This window comes from Schistocerca americana, chromosome 4 (genome assembly GCF_021461395.2).
Source record: "Schistocerca americana isolate TAMUIC-IGC-003095 chromosome 4, iqSchAmer2.1, whole genome shotgun sequence".
NCBI lineage: Eukaryota > Metazoa > Arthropoda > Insecta > Orthoptera > Acrididae > Schistocerca > Schistocerca americana.
The window spans coordinates 189,189,087-189,211,276 of NC_060122.1; positions in this window are offsets into that span (position 1 = coordinate 189,189,087).

Consider the following 22,190-nt stretch of genomic DNA (forward strand, 5'->3'; position numbering starts at 1 on the left):
AACACTTAAACCAGTACATTAGAAAAAATTCTGTCAGTGCTCCTACATTTGTCGACATAATCCACAAAGAAACACAATTCATAAGTAAATATAATTCATAAATAAAATGTGTTGTTGGTAGACTGATTGTGTATTGCTATATTCATCCCATAGAACAGTTTTGTTTGTGATTAAGTTATTATACGAAATTCATTCCTTGCTTTTTATGTGCCAACAACGCATCACAGAGATCAATCTCTTACTGCTGTTAGTAAGTGATGTAACAATATTCAGTAACAGTTTATATTGCTCAGTGGATTACTAAGGCGCCAATACACGAGTTACCAGTAGAATGGTTGATCGGCATTGGTCGGGGAAGCAATTAGTTTGAAGATCTTAATTAGTTTGAAGATCTTAATTAGTTTGTAAGGGTATGATAAGGGATAAAGAGTAGTAGCAAAGTGAGAGCGTAAGTCCTGTATACTGAATTCGAGAATTGTCCTCAATCTGTAAATTATTAGAATTGCAGTAGTTGAGTGAGGGCTACACGTTTCATGGATGCTGAGAGTGGGAGACAGGTGCGTAGAACGATGCGTTGTCAACAATAGGTGCCTTTGTCTCGAAGGCTATGAATGTCTGTTATTCCAATCTGAACAGTAGAGGACTGAGTGGTGTCACTACAAGATCTAACTAGTGGAGAACCATTCGAGGACACTCCCAAAGAAACGAGTTATTCTGACAGTGGATGCGAAAAAGTTGCGAAAGGTATCGAAAATGGTAAAGAAACGGAAGCGAGTTGTTGGTAACAGTGAGGCCGAACTGGATTGTCTGCAGAATGGAGCGTATTACGACAGTACATGCAGTGTGAGCCATGGGATTATGACCAGTGCAAAGGATTTCACACTCAGTACTTCTAGTTTAGTGCGCAAATTCAAGGAGCTGGACAAATATGGTGGTGCCAGTTGTTCTCACAGCGTAGGTGATACCCCACGAGACTGCTCACCCTTTGTATGTCCAATCTTGAAATCGGTGGTCCGTGGAACTTCGGATGTTCACTTACGTAATAGAATGAAACACTTTCAGCTGTCGTTCTGATGTTATTTTATTATGTGGCAATAAGTTTCCGTGACGCAATACACCATCTTCAGGCTTTAGCTGCTGCTGACTGTGTGCACTCCGATCGTATACAAGATCTCGTCAGTGGCCAACGTCTATGAACTGGCTTCCGTAGAATATTGCAACAATGATGTTGCGTCTGCAACTTGGAAGCTGATGGTTGCAGACACAACATCGCTGTTCCAGTATTCCACGCCACGCGGGGTAGCAGCGCGGTCTCAGGCGTCTTGCCACGTTCCACGCGGCTCCCCCCGTCGGAGGTCTGAGACCTCCCTCGGGCATGGGTGCGTGTGTCCTTATTAGCGTAAGTTAGTTTAAGTTAGATTAAATAGAGTGTAAGCTTAGGGACCGATGACTCAGCAGTTTGGTTCAAAAAAACGGCTCTGAGCACTATGGGACTTAACTTCTGAGGTCATCAGTCCCCTAGAACTTAAAAGTACTTAAACCTAACTAACCTAAGGACATCACACACATCCATGCCCGAGGCAGGATTCGAACCTGCGACCGTAGCGGTCGCGCGGTCCCAAACTGTAGCGCCTATAACCGCTCGGCCAGCAGTTTGGTCCCACAAGGCCTTACCACAAATTTACAATTACAGTATTCTATGGAAGCAAGCTCATAGATGTTGTCCGCTGATGAGATTATGTATATGACTGGAGTACACGCCATCAACATCAGCTAAGGCCTGAAGATGGTATACTGAGTCACCGAAACTGATTGCCATATAATAAAATAACATCAAAACGACGACGGCACGTGTTATATTTTTCAAGTGCTCAGCCTTTGGCTTGGTTTCGGTGCTTCGTACTGACTCATGTTCAGTTTCTGCAGCGCTCTGTTGCTCGGTTTCAGAAAACCGATTGGAGAATACGTTTGGCGACACCATCTCTGGCTGGCTGTTTGAAATTGCGTGCTAAATATTCTCACTGGCCATCATAAATGCTAATTAACTCAGAAACGGCGCAACGTATCGAATTTTCTTTTTTCTCACCTTTAAACACCCATACAAGCGTTTCAAACTGTTTGCAACCACCCCGTATATCCACATCAGAGACGTGCAAAACGCCATCAAAAGGAAACTATTTGACCGACTCTTAAATTGCAAGCAAAGAGATGTAGATACGTTTGAAGATATGTTCTCACATGCAACACAGATCATAGAGCCTGTAAAACCTATTTTAAGTGTTTTTTAACCTTTTCCGTGATTGACTCACTTTACAGCACGGTACTGTTGGCTAAAAAAGTGAGTATGAACTAAAGGTTTGCTTTGTATCTGCCCATATCTGTTGCAAGTTCAGGTCTGGGGTGTCGCGATTCTCAGATGTTCTGGGGTCCATGCAAATATCCAGTTAAGGAAACTTTACCTTTTCGTTTCCTGTGTAACATTTCCTTGAATGTAACTGACAGGTAAATTAAACGTAATTATGATGTCTTACGGCGTAAAGTGAAGAGTCGGCACGCCAGTCGGGAACAACAGAGCAGAGAGGGCTGTGAGAAAGCGTTAGAAAACTGCATTTTGAGCGAACCCTCTCCAGGAGGACAACGCGACAGCAGCGCCGCCATACGAAGAAGACATAAGCGTCACTCTCGGCTGGTCGTGGCCCAGTCGAAGAGTAGCTTCAAGATTAGCGACTTCTGTAGCAGCATCGACACTACTTACTTTGCTTGAACAATCTATTTAACCTGGACTTGGGAATTGTTGTACTGAAGAAACGTGCTTATTTCGTATGTCGCCCTTTGCTTGCGACACATCTGTGTAACTCAAAGCTAAATATTGTAATTGCCCATTTTGTAATAACACCCATTTATACGAATTGTTTGAATGTAGCTTAGCGCCGGTAGTGTGGCCGAGCAGTTCTAGGCAGGTTCGAATCCTGCCTCGGGCATGGCTGCGTGTGATGTCCTTACGTTAGTTAGGTTTAAGTAGTTCTAAGTTCTAGGTGACTGATGACCTCAGATGTTAAGTCCCATTGTGCTCAGTTCCATTTGAACCATTTTGTAGTTTAGCGATCCGAGAAAGAAGGCCGGGGGTTCCCGGGTTCGATTCCCGGCGGGGTCAGGGATTTTCAATGCCTCGTGATGACTGGGTGTTGTGTGATGTCCTTATGTTAGTTAGGTTTAAGTAGTTCTAAGTTCTAGGGGACTGATGACCATAGACGTTAAGTCCCATAGTGCTCAGAGCCATTTGAACCATTTGAAAGAAGGCCGGTCGTTGTGGCCTAGCGTTTCTAGGCCCTTCAGTCTAGAACCGCGCTGCTGCTAAGGTCGCAGGTTCGAATCCTGCCTCGGGCATGTATGTGTGTGATGTCCTTAGGTTAGTTAGGTTTCAGTAGTTCTAAGTCTAGCGGACTGATGGCCTCACACGTTAAGTCCCATAGTGCTTAGAGCCATTTGAACCATTTTTTTCACAGAAGATTTACTCGACACCACACAATTGACGGCTGGACAGGATTTAACATGATGCTCTTAATGCCCACCGTTGAATCGAGACTAATTGGTTCGAAAATTACAAAATTGTTAATTTTCAATGCTGTTTCTGAATCCGTTAGCGCTTTGGTCGCTCTTTTTAAAAATGTGCATGGGGTTGTGCAAAACCAAACTGGCATTCTAAAAAGGTATCGTGATCTTGAAAGGAAGTTGCAAAGAACGTACTTTACATGCTGCAGGTGATGAAACCTCTCGTCGTGGATATAAAGGTGTAATATGTTGTAGTTTAGCCAGCGCTTTAGTGTTGACAAAGAAGGCCATCTGCATTTGGCCGCAAGCTGTCATTTTGTTTTGTGTTAACGCCACCTTAAATAATTCAGCTCTTTTTTTGCCAGTTTACGAAAAATTATTGGGGTGTAACTGGAGATAAATTTGTTGAAATTTGTAATGATCTATTTTCTTAGATAAGTCACGGAGCGGATCACAGCGAAAATTATAGATATCGTCACACGACATGTTGCACGCCTGGTTTAAAATTTATACGAGGCTCATCGACAACAGATTAAAAGTACTCACGAGACTCATCTTGGGACCTCATAAAACCAGGAAGATGCATCTCAGACTGATGTTTGATATTCTAGCAGGCTGTAGACATTAATTTCTTTTAAACTGGGCTTCATAGACGGCAGTAAGTGTAGCAGATTTGGGTATCGAAGCCCCCTAAGACTGAGTAGAGAATAAATACGTAGGAGAGATGAAAATAGCAATTATACGGCAGTATTTTTTAAATCGGTTTGCTTTCTTGGGAGTGAAAACAATTATTTCGTCCATGAAAAAGCTAGGATAAATTATTTTTGCCAACAGCTCAATATAATATGGAAAAAATTTGTCTCCAGTTCTGCTACAACCATTTTTATACTACAATTCTACATGTGGTTGAACTGTGCCCGGGCAATTGTGTTGCTGCTGAGTATGGGCTTAGGGATACTAAACATCTGAGATCACATGTCTCATATCACTAATCTGGAAGGAAACAGTGTACCTCATCTTTTGCGTCAAGAACAAATTCTATGTTGAAGTATGAGAAAGTATTCTAAATGTTTTCGTAGCTTATATCTGATGCGGGACGCAGGTACCAGCCCGTCTTTTAACTAGTAGTTTATAGGAAACCGCCTAAAGGCCCCGTCCAGCCTAGCTGTCACACGGGCCCTCCTCCTTGATCCGTTGTACGAATTCAAAGTGGGGCAACGTGTCTCTGTATCTCAGATGCGAAGGCTTGAACGAGCACAGCTGTCTCTTAAATTATTTGAAAAAAAACACAATTTGATAAAATATTAATTGAAAATACAACGCATCAGATGAACCAAATATTTTGGTGTCCCGCGAGCGCACACAGATACAATGGTAGTCTGTCAAAATCTCAGTACGAGAAAATTCGAATAACACACTGAGGCGAAAAAGTCATGGGATACTTCCTACTATCGTGTAGAACATTTTTTTTCCCGGCACAGTGCAGGAATTCGAAGTGTCGTGGACTCAATATGTCGTTGAAAGTCCGCTGCAGAAATAGTTAGCCACGCAACCTCTACAGACGTCCATGATGAAGAAAGTGTTTCCGGTGCAGGATTTTGGCACACAAACTGACCTCTCGATTATATCGTTTAAAAGTTCCATGTGTTTCAAGTCGGGAGATCTGTATGGACGGATCATTCACTCGAATTGTAGAAAATGTCGTTCAAACCAATGACTAACAATAGTGGCCTGATGACATGTGGCATCGCCATCCATAAAAATTCCATCGTTTTTTGGGACCATGAAGTCCATGAACGGCTGTAAATGGTCTCCAGGTAGCCGAACATAACCATTTACAGTCAATGATCGGTTCAGTTGGACCAGAGGACCCAACACATTATATGTAAACACAGCGCATACCATTATACAGCCAAATAACAGCTTGTACAGTGCCTTGTTGACAGTTATGGTCCTTAGCTTCGTGGGGTCTTCGCCGTACTCGAAGCCTACCATCAGCTCTTACCAACTGAAATCGTGACTCATCTAAGAGGTCACGGTTTTCCAACCGTCTAGGGTCCAACCGATGTGGTCACAAGCCAATTAGGTGCACTGCAGGCGACGTCGTGCTGTTAGCAAGGCAATCGGGTGGATCGTCTGCTGCCGCAGCCCATTAACACCAGATTTCATCGCACTGTCCTAACGGATACGTTCGTCGTGCTAACCACATTGCTTTGTGAGGTTATTTCACATAATATCCTTGTCTTTCAACACTGCAAACAGAAAGCAACCGCCGGCAGGAGTGGCCGAGCGGTTCTAGGCGCTACAGTCCGGAACCGCGCGACCGCTACGGTCGCAGGTTTGAATCCTGCCTCGGGCATGGATGTGTGTGATGTCCTCAGGTGAGTTACGTTTAAGTGGTCCTAAGTTCTAGGGGAGTGATAACCACAGAAGTTAAGTCCCTTAGTGCTCAGAGCCATTTAAACCAATTTTTGTAAGCAACCACCGGTTCTCTCAGTCGTTAATTGAAGGGTGTCGAACTCCGCGCTGTCCGTGGTGAGAGCTAATGCTTGAAATGTGGTATTTTCGTCACACTTTTGATAATGTGGATCTCGGAATACTGAGTTCCCTAACGATTTCCAAAAGAGAATGTCCCATGCGCCTAGTTCCAACTACCATTCCGCGTTGAAAGTCTTTTAATGAGCGCCGTGCGACAATAATCACTTCGGAAACCTTTTCCTTGACTCACCTGAACAGAAACGACAGCTCCGACAACGCACTGCACTTTTATACCCTGCGTACACAACACTACCACATTTCGTATACGCGCATATCGCTATCCATTGCTTTTTGTGATCTCAGCGTACATTAAAATTGATTATCAAAGAATTTCAGTAACAAGAAAAAAGTACGTGGCACCACATAGTTTCCAATCAAGTATATTTCCTGTGAAAGTACTTATCACAGCATTACCATAATGGAATTGTTACAAGAACACTACATCCTAAGCTAATCACTGGCATCATTAAAAAAGCACATCTGTAAACACTTGCAGCCAGAGCCGGCCTGTGTGGCCGAGCGGTTCTACGCGCTTCAGTCTGGAACCGCGTGACCGCTACGCTCGCAGATTCGAATCCTGCCTCGGTCATGGATGTGTGTGGTGTCCTTTGGTTAGTTACGTTTAAGTAGCTCTATGTTCTAGGCGACTGATGACCTCAGAAGTTAAGTCGCATAGTGCTCAGAGCCTACAATGCTCCACACCTTCTCAATTTGTTTGAGACCCGCTTACCTTGCAGGCCAAGGTAGAGAGTGCCGCGGAAGCCAACAAAAGGAAGAATAAAAGTAAGTAAGATTAGAGTTTAACGTTCCGTCGAAAAAAAGGTCATTAGAGACACAACACAAGCTCCGAATACGGAAGGACGGGTGCGTTAATAGACAGTGTCCGTAGAAAGGAGTCATCCCGTCATTTACTTTAAGCGATTTAGTAAAATCGCGGAAAATCTACGCTTGGATGACCGGATGGGGATTTGAACTTTTATCCTCCAGGATGCGAGCCTGTGCTAACCACTGTAAAACTTCTCTTAGTGACAACAAAACCGGCCCATACCGTCACTGCTGGTTGTCGGGCTTTATGGCGGGCCATTTTTGCATTACGAAGGTAGTCGGATATTTCTCACAAGCCTGACACTTTTGGTCGTGACTTATGGCAATATTTATAAACAAAGTAGTCTGTCCCGCCTTACGAAACATTATGTAATACTATTATAAGTTGAATTTCATAGCATGTAGCATGCCACAGAGATTATTCTTTCAAGTAGTTTAAAAACTTACATACGATATTACTGAAAATCTAAATGCATAGCTTTCTTCAATCCAGTGTCTACTGCAAAGAAAGTACTGTGCAAATATCAAAATGTTTTTAAGGTAAATGTCAAATAAGAGATTAGTGTTAACAAAACTTAGTACTTTTTCATCACCTTACTCGTCCTTCGAAATTGATATTTAAGAGCCGGACGGAGTGGCCGAGCGGTTCTAGGCGCTTCCGTCGGGAACCGTGTGACCGCTGCGGTCGCAGGTTCGAATCTTGCCTCGGGCATGGATGTGTGTGATGTCCTTCGGTTGATTCGGTTTAAGTAGCTCTAAGTTCTAGGGGACTGATGACCTCAGATGTTAAGTCCCGTAGTGCTCCGAGCCATTTGAACTTGCAGCCAGAATTGTGTTACTGGAGAAAATGCTAGTCAAATATTGACGGGAGTGGTCATTAAGCAGAGTTAACAATTAGATGATGCACTAAAAGGTGTAATCTCATGTTAGAACCATACTTGGTATTAAAATAGTTAGTAATTTCAACCAGCAAAGGAATGATACGTAAATGTGTCACCACTATGCTGTTCTTCATTTCGTCTCAAGTGTAAAACGTAAGTTTATAGAACAGCGGAAGTTGTTTTACTGCAATGAAAACAAACCAGAGTACATTTTTGTGCAGCGTGAGCACTCACATCAATTCCAAATGATGATTCGATTCACTACCACAACTAATTCCTTTTCAACCATATTGTACGCAGCTTAATAAATTTTCCTGTAAACGGAAACAGTAAACGGTCAAATTAGGATTTGTTACGATATACCAGAAAATCGCCAGAAATGAATTGAAATATTCTTAAACGGAAATTTAATTTTAAAACGAGGACTACACATGCCATTATATACAACATAAATTATCTTTATTTATAAAATGAGCTCCATGAGAGTAGAAACATACCTTGTGTCAGTGTTATCGACGTGTTACTTTGGATTCCCTTGATGGACTACTGTTACAAGTTCTTGTAAAAAAAAAAAGGATCATTAAAAATGACGTAAATATCAATAACACATTACTGTTCAAAAAACGAAAGTTTTTAAATATTTCCTCAAAATAAATATTTACATACTATGAATGCCAAAATAATGAGGTAATGCACTCGTTGAAAAGTTCTTGCGGTCTTTCAGATACATTGAAATTTAAAGCAGATATACGTTTTTGGCACTTAACTGAATTTTCCAGTTATACTTACCTGGTCATCTGTGAGGAGACTGAGCAACCTCGTTTTGCAAAAAATGGTTCAAATGGCTCTGAGCGCTATGGGACTTAACTTCTGAGGTCACCAGTTCCCTAGAACTTAGAACTACTTAAACCTAACTAAGCTAAGGACAGCACACACATCTATGCCCGAGGCAGGATTCGAACCTGCGACCGTAGTGGTCGCACGGTTCCAGACTGAAGCGCCTAGAACCACTCGTCCACAACGGCCGGCCACGTTTTGCAGCGCGGAGCGATCCAAGACGTGCTGGAAGAGAATTGGTGGTGTTCTGCAAGGTTCCATATAAATCATTCCGTTTCCTTTCTACGTCAAAGACTGTACTGCTCTCCGCGTTCCCCTCACAGGGTTTATATACCGTTCACTGCTAGTGTTGCCACCCGCCGTCTGTGAGATATTGTTGCACACGGTGACATTGATGTGACTGGGCCGTGTATTCTGACCATTCTACAATACGCTAACACAATCATAGAAACGTTGTACCTTTCATAATACATTTCTTTCCTTTCAAGCACCACGGCCTTAAGCGTAAGACTGCTTCCTAAACCCGCCTTTCAGACAACGGACAGAATAAAACAAAACATAACAAATTCCACATTTACTACTTTCAAACTCCTGTAAGTACATGTAGCTTCGAAAAATTTAGTAGATCTCTGAAAATATTATTACTTACAAACCAGAATCATAATCAGTTATATCTAAATAATTAATCGCATTACAGAGCCAGCATTAAGACATGTCGCACCAATGTACTGGAAGAGCTCCATTTGCATTTTTACTGTAAAAAAGAAAATAAAAACAGTACCAATATGAGTCAGTTATAAACACTCGACAGGCAAACATCCCAGAGACATTTCATGTTTCAAGTGCAGATGGTTCCTGTTGCATTTAATGTGAATTTTCACATGCCAACAAGCATGTCATTGTAAATATAGCCACCTCTACAGGTCTGATAATACAGTCTGAAAGAAATGACGCACAACAATGAAATTATCGGAATGGGACGGATATCGGTAATTGTGACGTAACTATTCAGACAAACAAATGATTATGATTTCAGAAAAGCTGTATGGTTTGCTACAAAGAAACGTAACTGCTGGTAAACATTTCGGGATGTGGGGTCGTGGTCCAAGAAACTCTTCTGCTCCTGACGTTTCGTCCAGGACTGAGCTGGACATCCTCAGAGGCGCTCCTCTGCTGAGTCTTGTCGACTGACCGGTAGGACGTCCGAGAGCGACATATATACTGTAGGAAAGCGGGCATGGCCGAAGTAACATGTGATGAGCAGAGATAATCCTTGTCGAAGATAAGACTTAACTATCGATTGTCATCTTGTCAAAGATAAAATTGTCTACCTATTCTGCAGAGCAACTGTCCATATGTTGCTAAGTTTCATTGCCTCCTCATTCCCATTACAATTTTTAGGATGCTTATAAATTTTAATGACTTCTCTAAATAGTCGTAGATAATAATTTAACGTTGTAGTGGAAATTTATGTTTCGTAAAACTTCACTTCGTAATTTCCTGACTAAAGAGCATGCTCTGCTGCAGCTGATTTCTCTGTTTTTCCTAGTCGGCAAAGACTTTTGTGCTCTTTTAGTCGAGTATTTACTCATGTCTTGGCAGTACCGATATATACTTTACCACACGTACATGGAATTTTGTATACAGCACGTGTCGACAGAGGAGGGCGTTTATCCTTCACAGATCGGAGTACTTGACTTATTTTCTTTGTTGGTCTAAAGACCGGTCTGATGTCATGTTCCTGTACAATGTTAGCTATCTGATCCGCTGCTTTTTTAATAAACGGGAGAGAAGCTGTATTTTTCTTCATTGTGGTTCATCCCTGTCCTTCGGTCTTCTGTTTCTTGGTCGCAAAACTGTCTTTACCTCCTTCTCTGAGAAGCCATGGAAATTTATAAGCATCAGGAAAATTCTAGTAGGAAAGAGGAGGCACTGAAACTTAATGACATATGGACAGCAGCTCTGCAGAATCTCCAGACAATCTTATCTTCGACAAGACAACAATCGATAGCTAAGTTTTATCTTTGACAAGGATTATCTCTGCTCATCACATTTTACTTCGAGCGCGCCTCCTTTTCTATAGTATACATGTCGCTCTCAGACCCCCGACCGATCAGTCGGCAAGGCTCAGCGGAGGAGCGCTTCTGAGTATATTCAGCGCAGTCCTGGACGAAACTTCAGGAACAGAAGCAGCTGTGTCAGCCGGTCGTGAAACCATTCACTCTATGACAAAGTAACAGCTTCACAAATTGAGCAAGTCAGTGACGCGTTGCTTCACCTCTGGCCCTTGTGCAAGCAGTTATTCCGCTTGGCACGACGTTCTGAGAGATATCGTGCCAAATTCTGTACAACTGATGCGTTACATAGTAAAAATCAAAAAGTAGTTAGAGGGTACTGCCCATAATGCTCTAGCCGGCCTGTGTGGCCGTGCAGTTCTAGCCGCTGCAGTCTGTAACCGAGCGACCGCTACGGTCGCAGGTTCGAATCCTTCCTCGGGCATGTATGTGTGTGATGCCCTTAGGTTAGTTAGGTTTAAGTAGTTCTACGTTCTAGGCGACTGATGACCTCAGAAGTTAAGTCGCATAGTGCTCAGAGCCCATAATGCTCCACACCTTCTCAGTTTGTTAGAGATCCGCTTACCTTGCAGGCCAAGGTAGAGAGTGCCGCGGAAGACAACAAAAGGAAGAATAAAAGTAAGTAAGATTAGAGTTTAACGTTCCGTCGACATTAGAGACACAACACAAGCTCCGAATACGGAAGGACGGGTGCGTTAATAGACAGTGTCCCTAGAAAGGAATTGTGGTGTCACCGCCAGACACCACACTTGCTAGGTGGTAGCTTAAATCGGCCGCGGTCCATTTAGTACATGTCGGACCCGCGTGTCGCCACTGTGTGATCGCAGACCTAGCGCCACCACAAGGCAGGTCTCGAGATACGATAGAGCACTCGCCCCAGTTGTACGGACGACATTGGTAGCGACAAGACGGACGAAGCCTTCCTCTCATTAGCCGAGAGACAGAATAGCCTTCTGCTAAGTCCATGGCTACGACCTAGCAAGGCACCAATTGTAACAGTGCATGTATCTTACGAGTCTCATTTGTATAGTCAAGAGAGATGTATCACAAGGAGTGAATAAAGTTAAGTATATTCCAAAGCTACGTATTTTCTTGATAGCAGTCATAACGTATCTTGTTCCAGACTTGACGCCAGTCGGCGTGTGTGTACGCGTGGCTTTCTTTCGGCTACTTCAGTGTGGCGTAACAGTCTTGTTACGTCACAACAGGAATCATCCCTCCATTTACCTTAAGCGATTTAGGGAAATCGCGGAAAATCTACTTTTCGATGACCGGATGGGGATTTGAACTTTCGTCCTCCAGGATGCGAGCCTGTGCTAACCACTGTAACACTTCTCTTAGTGACAACAAAACTGGCCCATATCGTCACTGCTGGTTGTCGGGCTTTATGGCGCGCCATTTTTGCATTATGAAGGTAGTCGGATATTACTCACAAGCCTGAAACTTCTGGTCGTGACTTATGGCAATATTTATAAACAAAGTAGTCTGTCCTGCCAGACGAAACATTATGTAATACTGTTATAAGCTGAATTTCATAGCATGTAGCATGCCACAGAGATTATTCTTTCAAGTAGTATAAAAACTTCATACGATATTACTGAAAATCTAAATGCATAGCATTCTTCAATCCAGTGGCTACTGCAAATTTCAAAATGTTTTTAAGGTAAATGTCAAATAAGAAATTGGTGTTAACAAAACTTAGTACTTTTTCATCACCTTACTCGTCCTTCGAAATTGATATTTAAGAGCCGGACGGAGTGGCCCAGCGGTTCTAGGCGCTTCAGTCTGGAACCGTGCGACCGCTGCGGTCGCAGATTCGAATCTGGCCTCGGGCATGGATGTGTGTGATGTCCTTCGGTTAGTTAGGTTAAAGTAGTTCATAGTTCTAGGGGACTGATGACCTCAGATGTTAAGTCCCATTGTGCTCAGAGCCATTTTAATTTGATATTTAAGGAAGATTAGCTCTTCGGTCAATTAATTTCAGCAGAAACGTTATGCTTATCATGTACATAATGTACACAGGAATTAAATGAGAAGTTAATTTTTAATTATGATGGGACTATTGACCACCCTAATGAGTCATAATAAATAAATAAGACTGGGAAGTTTCTTCCTCCCTGCACTGTGACGAATATTGCTCATTGAATTGGCATATGTGTTATTTTATATCTACTTTCAGCGAAAAATAGGACACACCGTGGCACTTCGTTGTTTTCAGGTGCCGGACATACCAAAATACACTAATGCGCCTAACTGCTCCTGGCTCTATTATCAGTAGTCTGTCCTCGTCTAGTTTGGAAGCCTGTAATGCACCAATGAAAGAATTAAGGCTCTCATGTGTTGTTCCTTTAGTTCATCTGCTGCAAAGGCTCACTGTAGTAACGTCTCGTGCGATCACAAAAGTGGAAAAGTCGATACGCGGCTGCTGCCGAGCTGCGAACACATCTTTAATAAATAACACTGTCGTGGCACGAAGACGGCGACGAACCAATTTTGGTATTTTTATTTTGACTTTGTGTCCTATACAGAGACAATGCTCGTCCACAGCAGATGTATCTGTGTGGTACAGCACTGTGTGTTGTCCGTCTTAAACAGTAGGACAAGTTTATCGAGCGCATGAGATACTGAAGCAACAAGTAATGTTATGTATTCACCTGGCCTTCTCACACTAAGATGTTGTTTCACCAAGTCTGGAAGAGCTCTAAGCTTCGTTGGCGGGTGGAAGAAGCTTTTAACTTATGTTCCTTCTGAAATTTTCCTATTTTAGAAGAAACACCGCCTACGTATTTCTTCCAGGTCTTCACTTTGTCTAGGATGCGGCGCACGTAAGGCACTGCGGATATTCCGTTCGGAATATCCACCCTGCAAGAATACTGCACGTAGTTGGCGTAGCTCATCGCATAAACCGTTTCAGTCCGATATGGTCTGTGCTCTGTGACTTAACGTCTTAACCACGCCTCTTCATCGTGAAGGATGGTAGCAGCTGGTGGGCTGTTAGTAGACGTTCGTGTGCGTAGCTTTACGTACGAAGCGTGACCCATCGTGCCATTCCCTGAAACAGTAATTCGCCGTTTCCGCCATATCGAAACTCAGTTGCCCTAGAAACACATCCAGCGAAGCAGTGCCGTCTGGTGAGATTGCAAAGGTGTCAGTCCTCTTATCGCCAAAATCTCTCAGGTTTCAAATCCGCCCACCCGAATGCTTTTCCTCGATATCTTCCACACAAAACATCAGCCACAGCGGAAAACAAGAGGCTACCCGCTGCTAAACCATCAGTCTGATCAAAAAATTGGTCATTGAATTAAATACATAGAAGTGAGCACATACGTAAACAGATCAAAAAGAACCCTTTCCAGCTGTCCGCCAGTAATCAACAGTGATTGCTGCAATGGAACTCGCATGAAAAATGAGAGAACGTCAAAACTGACGAGAATTTTTTATTGCGCAAATCGTAAGTTGTTGAGCCGCCCAACGAAGTCTTATGTGTTGCGAACGTGGTGGTCACCATTTTCAGCGAAAGGGCTCGGTGCCCTGCCACATGTTCTACGAAGTTGTATGATAGTGCCCCAACATTGATAGCAATTTGTCGAAGTGGCACGCAATCCACACGACGGGACGAGTGGCTGTCTTTCCCGCTACTGACCGGACAATCTTCGCCATTGGACATCTATTTTGTCACCTTCACGCCTCCTCGTTTACTGCTACTATGGCATAAGTAGGAGGATCCAGCCACAGATTCGTTCGTCACACCAGAATATGTCTGTCAGTTCACCCGGTGAAATATTGGGGGTATTTCCCAACTCCATCCGATATGTCATCCCAGTACCTCAGTACCATTTCTACGTCGAGACCTTCGGAAAAGTCTTAACCAAAACAGTGGTAAATTTATCTGCTTTTCTGAATGAAATAATTTTGGGTAGGAGGCCACGTCATCGTAAAACAGTAAAGCTATTAATCTGCCGACGTTTCGAATTAATTGCATTTCGATCCTGTTCAGGATGGTTACGCGGCCTGAACTGAACCGCAGCAAGTCAGTCGAAACGTTGGCAATTTAGTTACTCTAGTGTTTTAAAATGACACGCTCCAATATTGAAAATTATTTTATTCAAAACGACACTGGCCCCGGAAGCCCACTAATACTATTTGCCTTTGTTCCAATATTCATAAATGCACCGCATCTGTACACTTTCACTTCGCTGTGACACACAACGCACTGCAGCGGGGCTATACAAACCTCGGCCACCGACAACTGTAATTCATGTAATTAAGAGAGACATGTTCACACTACGCATTTTTCACAATGTGCATTACCAAGGGGGACAGTGGAGAATACTTTAAGCCACCCAAAAAATAAATTAAAAAAAGAAAACCAAATTCCTTAGTTGTTGTTGACATACATAGGAACAATCCTTTTAAAGAGGTACTGCTGTGTTAGTAGGGTTGAAAGACGCGCACTTCATTCACCATCCAGTGCTCGTATTTCATCGTTCTAGTCCCAGCATTCTGGTATTCCGTAAAATAATAATTCAGGCAACATTAATAATTTCTGTGGGTTGCCTGATTTATTTGACGAATCCTACAGCTTGTCTCACAGTGATCTGTGAGAGGAGCTTGGCGCTAGACATTTTCTTTATTTGTGGGCGAGGGCAGCAGTCTCCCTAACAGCCATGATGGCTTCCCGTTTGCCACCCCTTTTCCGATCGCCAGGGTAGTACGTGGTGTCGTTTGAACATTCAGTAGCTGCCAAAGTTTCTCCTGTTCTCGGTTCCCCAACCTGCCTTTCCAACCATGTAACCGCTATTTCTGCTCGATTTTAACGTCGCGAGCTCGCCTCCCTTTGAGATTCCGGCCCTGTGATTGGCCAGTTCGGGTGCGCGCCCGTTTTTCGCCGGTAGGCGCCAACCGCCTTCCGCGGGTGGATAGTGGACAAAGGGACAGTAGTTCAGTTATAGTGTGACCGTGCCGGAGACCGGAGGTGCTGCTTCCAGGAGATGAAGTTCCGTAAGTATGAGCGCCGACGTGCCCTGTAGATTCACGCCTTGTGGCCCAGAGGGAACCTTATAGGTCATTGTGAACAGTTTCGTGTCTTGCGGGTTTTATTCCTTCAGTACGGGAGACTACCTACCGATTCACGCACAGTGGCATCTTTCTTAGTCTTTGGATGATTCCTGGTGGTGGTCGTTGGAAGCCTGCAACCCAAAATTGGACCCCATTTGATAATACGGCAATCGTTACTAAAACTCCTTTTCTCCTGCTATCGGAGCTTGTTACAAACGTTCGTTGGGGCAGGGTACTGTACTCGAATCCTTCTTCCCCCACCCCCATTTGGTTGTATTATTGTTCAATATTCAACTGTTTAATAAATGAGTCCTTTAATCTTACATTCTCCCTTTCATTACGTGAAATCACCCCTAGTGTCACAGACTGAAGCTGAACTATAACGGTTGCTATAATGTCGTGCAGGTCTCGCACCATTAACGATAGTATAAAGATTCAATATCGCACGCCTGGCACGACCATTGCACGCATTGCACCGATAACTGTAGTTATCATATTCATTTATTCACAATTGATAAACTGGGAAGTGTTCACGGCTCAGTGTGAGTACGTGAGCACTAAATCCACTTGATGTGGTGGAAATAGTGGCTTCTTTTTTACTTTGATGATTTAGACAGAATATCAAAAGTCACAGCCCCTACAGCAAGAAATAGTAACCTGAAAATAACGAGCCACCGCTTTTAGGGTTCAGAACATAAAATTATCTTTTTACGTATAAAGAGTGAGATAGGGAGTGAAATTTGTACCAAGGCGAGAAATCGAACCCGGATCTGCTGCTTACTAGGCAGGTGCGTAAGCCACTAAGCCACCTCGGAACAGTGGTTTGCACCACTGCATGGATTGCCCTGGCTCACCTCCCTCCTCGCGCCAAATTCTCACTGCCGCCCCAGTCTACTTTAAATACCTCTTTACACATGAATAGAATGACCGAGGCTCTCCATGTTCTGGAATAACACATAAGTAGGAGATCTGGTTCCGATTCCCGGCCTTGGAACAGATTTTCGCTCGCTGCTTCTGTCTATGTACATAAAATCATATCTGTACGAGACCAGTGAAGTCCCTGAAAACGTGTCATTTCATTTGTATAAGTATCTAAACTGGGTTTCAGGTTAGGTCCTCATTTACATTCTATGCTGAGGTGCTATTTCAAAACATGGAGAACCTCGGCAAAATTTGGCTCGACAAGGTGGCGTGCCAGGATTAAGTCGTGGAGTTGTGCGAACCGCTCTACCAATGTGACTTGATAGCGAGCACACCTGCCTAGTAAGCAGGAGGCCCTGATTTGACTCCCGACCTTGGTAGAAATATTCACTCGCCGCTGCAGTCTATGTAGATAAAATCATATCTGTATGAGGCAAGTAAAGTATCTCAAATTGTTTCATTTCATATGATTTAGCGCACTCTTTAACAGCATCAACTCATTTTCAGTACCGTGTACTACCAAGCCGGGAGGATACTTTATTACTGAACTGGAAAAAAATGTTAACAAGTCTAAATTTCGTTAGTTATTGTTGACTTTTACTTAAAACGTACTTTTTAAGATGTTGATACGTAAGTAATGTCCTAAACCTGAAAATATTTAATATTACTATGAATGGGAATGATGGCACCTATTACTCAGACCTAAATTTTTGAATTAAGTTTAACAAAACTTTGAAACATTTATGAAATCCGGCAGAGGAACTAATCACAAATAATCGATATTTTTTTTTAAATTGAAAAATATAAACTAACTCACTGGACAGCAATAGTTTCCAAAGGTGGGGACAAAGTAGCCTCCTCCCCCCCCCCTCCCCCTCTCTAACTTGTTCATGCGAGGGCTAACATTTTCATTCTTACCGTAGCCATTTCAAATGTTAGAATGTTCCGAGTTGTCTGTTTCTGTTTATTTGTCACCTTGCCATTTCATAATTTCGTCTCTTCCTGATTTGTTTTTCACGTAACTCAGTGCAGCTTGCTTCCCCTCTAAAATTTTATCCTCTGCTACTTTCGCTATCCTCCGTTTTGCTCGCGTGGATCTCATTTCATTCCCTGTTGTTTCTTCTTTCTGTGCGTCTTGTCCTTATCTCCCAGGCTGTGGCTAAGCCATGTCTCCGCAGTATCCTTTCTTTCAGGAGTTCTAGTTCTGCAAGATTCGCAGGAGAGCTTCTGTAAAGTTTGGAAGGTAGGAGACGGATACTGGCAGAAGTAAAGCTGTGAGTAGTGGGCGGGAGTCGTGCTTCGGTAGCTCAGATGGTAGAGCACTTGCCCGCGAAGGGCAAAGGTCCGGAGTAGGAGTCTCGGTCGGGCACACAGTTTTAGTCTGCCAGGAAGTTTCATACCAGCGCACACTCCGCTGCAGAGTGAAAATCTCATTCTGGAAACATCCCCCAGGCTGTGGCTAAGCCATGTCTCCGCAGTATCCTTTCTTTCAGGAGTGCTAGTTCTGCAAGGTTCGCAGGAGAGCTTCTGTTAAGTTTGGATGGTAGGAGACGGATACTGGCAGAAGTAAAGCTGTGAGTACCGGGCGTGAGTCGTGCTTCGTTAGCTCAGATGGTAGGGCACTTGCCCGCGAAAGCCAAAGATCCCGAGTTCGAGTCTCGGTCGGGCACACAGTTTTAATCTGCCAGGAAGTTTCATATCAGCGCACACTCCGCTGCAGAGTGAAAATCTCATTCTGGAAATAGCCGTGTGTTTCACTAATTCTCTCCGAACACTTGCGTCAGGAATCTCGAATGGAACTTTGCTGCTTTGACCGTGCTTACATTCGTGTGATACTGCGACTCTCAAGGTCTTCTTGCTATTCGCCTAATAATATAGTTGTCCCTAGCACTCATTTACCGTTCTTTCACATATTTCGTCTTTCAATAATCTCAAGTTACCCTTGTTTAGCACAATGTTATTTTGCTATACCGATACTCCTTTGTCTCCAGTTCTAACCCTTCGAACAACAATGCATCCATATCCTAGATTCTGGGACGATTATGGCCATATGGAGACCTTAATCCTATTGGGTTACGTTGTGATATATCCCACGTACACTTGTGTGCAAAACTTCAAGACGAAAATAACTTTCACGTGACGTGTCATGGACGAGTAACAGAGCTCGATGAAACTTGGACCATATGTAGAAAATACTGGCACGGCATAGTACAGAAGGTAACTAAGAGAAATACGCAATGAGACGAACAGGACAGACTCTTTATCCAAAGACAATAATTACGCTGAAGTCTCAGGGATTTATGAGGGTGTCTTCAATTTTACAAAAGGCAGAACATGGTTCTTCATAGGAGTTGCGAACAGCACGGATGGCAGTGCAAGATCTGCAAAAGTGCTCCTAAGCTGGCCACTAGCTTGGTAAAGAGTTCTTGTGGTAGGGCGATCCATTCCTGCAACACGTGGTTGACAATTGCTGGATGGTTATTGTTGCATGTGAACGTGCTGCAGTACGTATCTCCATCTCATACCATCCAGGCTCAAAATGGTTCAACTGGCTCAAAGCACTATGGGACTTAACATGTTAGGTCATCAGTCTCCTAGACTTAGAACTACTTAAACATAACTAACCTAAGAACATGACACACATCCACGCCCGAGGCAGGATTCGAACCAGCGACTGCAGCAGCAGCTCCGTTCCGGACTAAAGCTCCTATAACCGCTCTACCACAGCTGCCGGCCGGCAGGCCGTGCTCCATGGGATTTATGGCTGGGGGATGAGGACGGGCCAGTCCAGTCACCGAGTACCCTCTCGTTCAATAAGCACTTCGACCTACCACTTTGATGCTGTCACGCACAGTCATTCATAAAATTGAAGTCAGCGTGCATACGTTAAAAGACACACACGGTGAAGGACTGCAGAGTCACATTAACGAGGACTGGTGAGTCTACCATGATCAAAGATTTGAAGTTCATTTTACCGACATAGACATAATGTTGTACCCAGATCATAGAGCAACTAAAATACGTAAACAGACCCAACGCGAAAAGTTCTAACACAAGAACACAGAAGAACTCAACACAGTCACAATGATCACACACGAGGCGCAACATAGAAGGATGCAGCACACAAAACGAAGTGGCAAAGACCCACCAACAGTAATAAAATAATTCACAGAATAAGATGCATTTTAAAGAAACGGGAACTACAAATTGGATACTGAACAGACAACAGAATACATAAAGAACTGACAACAGAGAAATCAGTCACAGATTAATTCAACCGCTCAGGCATACATGAACACAGAAGCTACGCTTTTCAGTCACTATGGTTAGAGCCGACCTATAGGAACTATGAAACGACATATTTAAAACAGGATAGAGCCGTAAAAAGTAACAGCTCACACAGCACGTTTGCTGACCCTTAATAGCCCACAACTATTGGCCAGATAAATTAGAAACAGAATTAAAAATAGTATAATCCCAATATACACTGCTCTATAAACATATCACAGATGAGAACTTGCAAATACAGAAGGTATTCGCGGAAGGGAAACTCATTATAAGCCACCGCGCTATGCAATGGCACACCATTTAACAGATCAAAGAAGCTGAACGGAAAATACGATACATACACAGACACAGACACAGAGGGAGAGAGTGAGAGAAAGAGAGAGAGAGGCAAAGAGAAAGTAAACATAGTTCAAATTCGACGATAAACTTATTGCAGAACAAGGACATAAATAGGGTCCACATACACTGCAACAACATAAACACTGTGTTTTGTAAAGTCTAAAAGTGCTATGTCACATGAAGTTCCGCAAAAGTTGGAACATCAGTGTTTGTGCATTTCATTAACAGATGAGTACGCAGAGGAAAATGAACATTTCGAAACTAAACGTAAAAGCAAAACATAGTAGCGAAATATTTTCGAAAAATCAAGTTACGTTTGTAGAGAAAGCAATCTGTAAAATCACAACCCAGGCTGATAATGTACATAAATAAAAATCAGTTGCCACATGTATGAAAGATCATCACCTGGGAACGGTTTAGTTGATCTTTTTTCTTCTTCTTCTTTTGTTCGTTATCGTCAGGACAAAGTTTGAATTTAAAAAATTTTTTGGAAAATACAACGAAAACATCGAAAATTAACATCAGTTGCCGTATGTATGAAACATCATCAGTTAAGAACGGTTGATTGACTTTTCCCTTTCTTGTGTTCGTAATTGTCAGGACAAGATTTTTGTGAAAAAATTGACATAGAGATTAGAGAGGAGAAGATGAACAGAGAGACAGCGGAGGAGGTTATGCACAGAGGGAGAGAGAGAGAGACAGGGGGGGAAGAAGGGGGAGGAGGATATACGGACAGAGAGCGGAAATGATAAGATGGGCAGAGAGAGGGGGCAAAGAATTTAGTACTTAAATGCTATTCTCATACATATTTGGCAATTGCAAAGCATTGCCAGGTTCGGTAGTATTCTCAATAACTGAAGTTCACAGTGTCTTCATATAAATGCAGATGACAAGCTACCAAAATACGTAACCCAGCATTGCACTAAAATTAAGATAAAACTCTTATTTTGAGCTGTTTTCGTTAGAATAAATATGACTTGAAATATTTACATTTTGAAGAGTACCCACTGACGATGGCACTAAGGTGCAGAAACGTGTTTGGTTTTATATTTAAAAAAAGTTGTAAAGAAAACTGGCGGACCTTATATCCAGTAATTTTCTCGGCAAACACGGCTGATCGAAGAGCTTCAGAAGCAAACGATGGCTAAAAGACCACGTCTCTAGCGATGCGGCGTCAATTATAATTAAAAGTATAATTTTTTTCAAGCAATAATGTGATTTAACGAAAACCGCGCAGGGGTGAAAGCCAAGTAAGAATCTCACGTCATGTATGTTTCAAAGAAGCTTTAGTCAGAACGTTTTGCCATGTTGTGGAATTTCTCTGTCAGCATTAAGCAAAGATAATAAAAATCGTACTTAATAGGATCTTTATCTCATACAACAAAAATTAAATTAGAACCCTTGCACTTCAGTAAACCAGCATGTAGTATATTCCTCTCGCTCAAGGTATCATGCAAGATATTTGGAACTGAGAAGCAGTTACCAGACTGAAGTATATTTTCTGATTTCTGATGCACAACTGTTGGCACATCTAGTGTCGAGCAGCGGGCGAGTGTGGTACAGGGACTCGTAGCGTGCCCTAGTTTTGCGACCCCCATCCCATCTCTCGTCGTTTTGCTGCACTCTTTTCGAACCAGCCTCCCTTACTGCCGCCCCAGAAGACGGCCACCACGGCGACGTCGGTTTTTGCCGTGTGGTCCCAGCTGTTATGGCGGTGGCAAGATACGGCGGATTTAACAGCTTGTGCCCCGACCAAGAGCCACTGGGAGGAAGTAAGGGAGCAGAGAGGAAGAACAAGAGGAGAGAAGAGCTATGTATTCTGGGTTTCCAGGTCGTCTAGGTTCACTCTTTCAACGTCACGATCTGAAAAGGATTA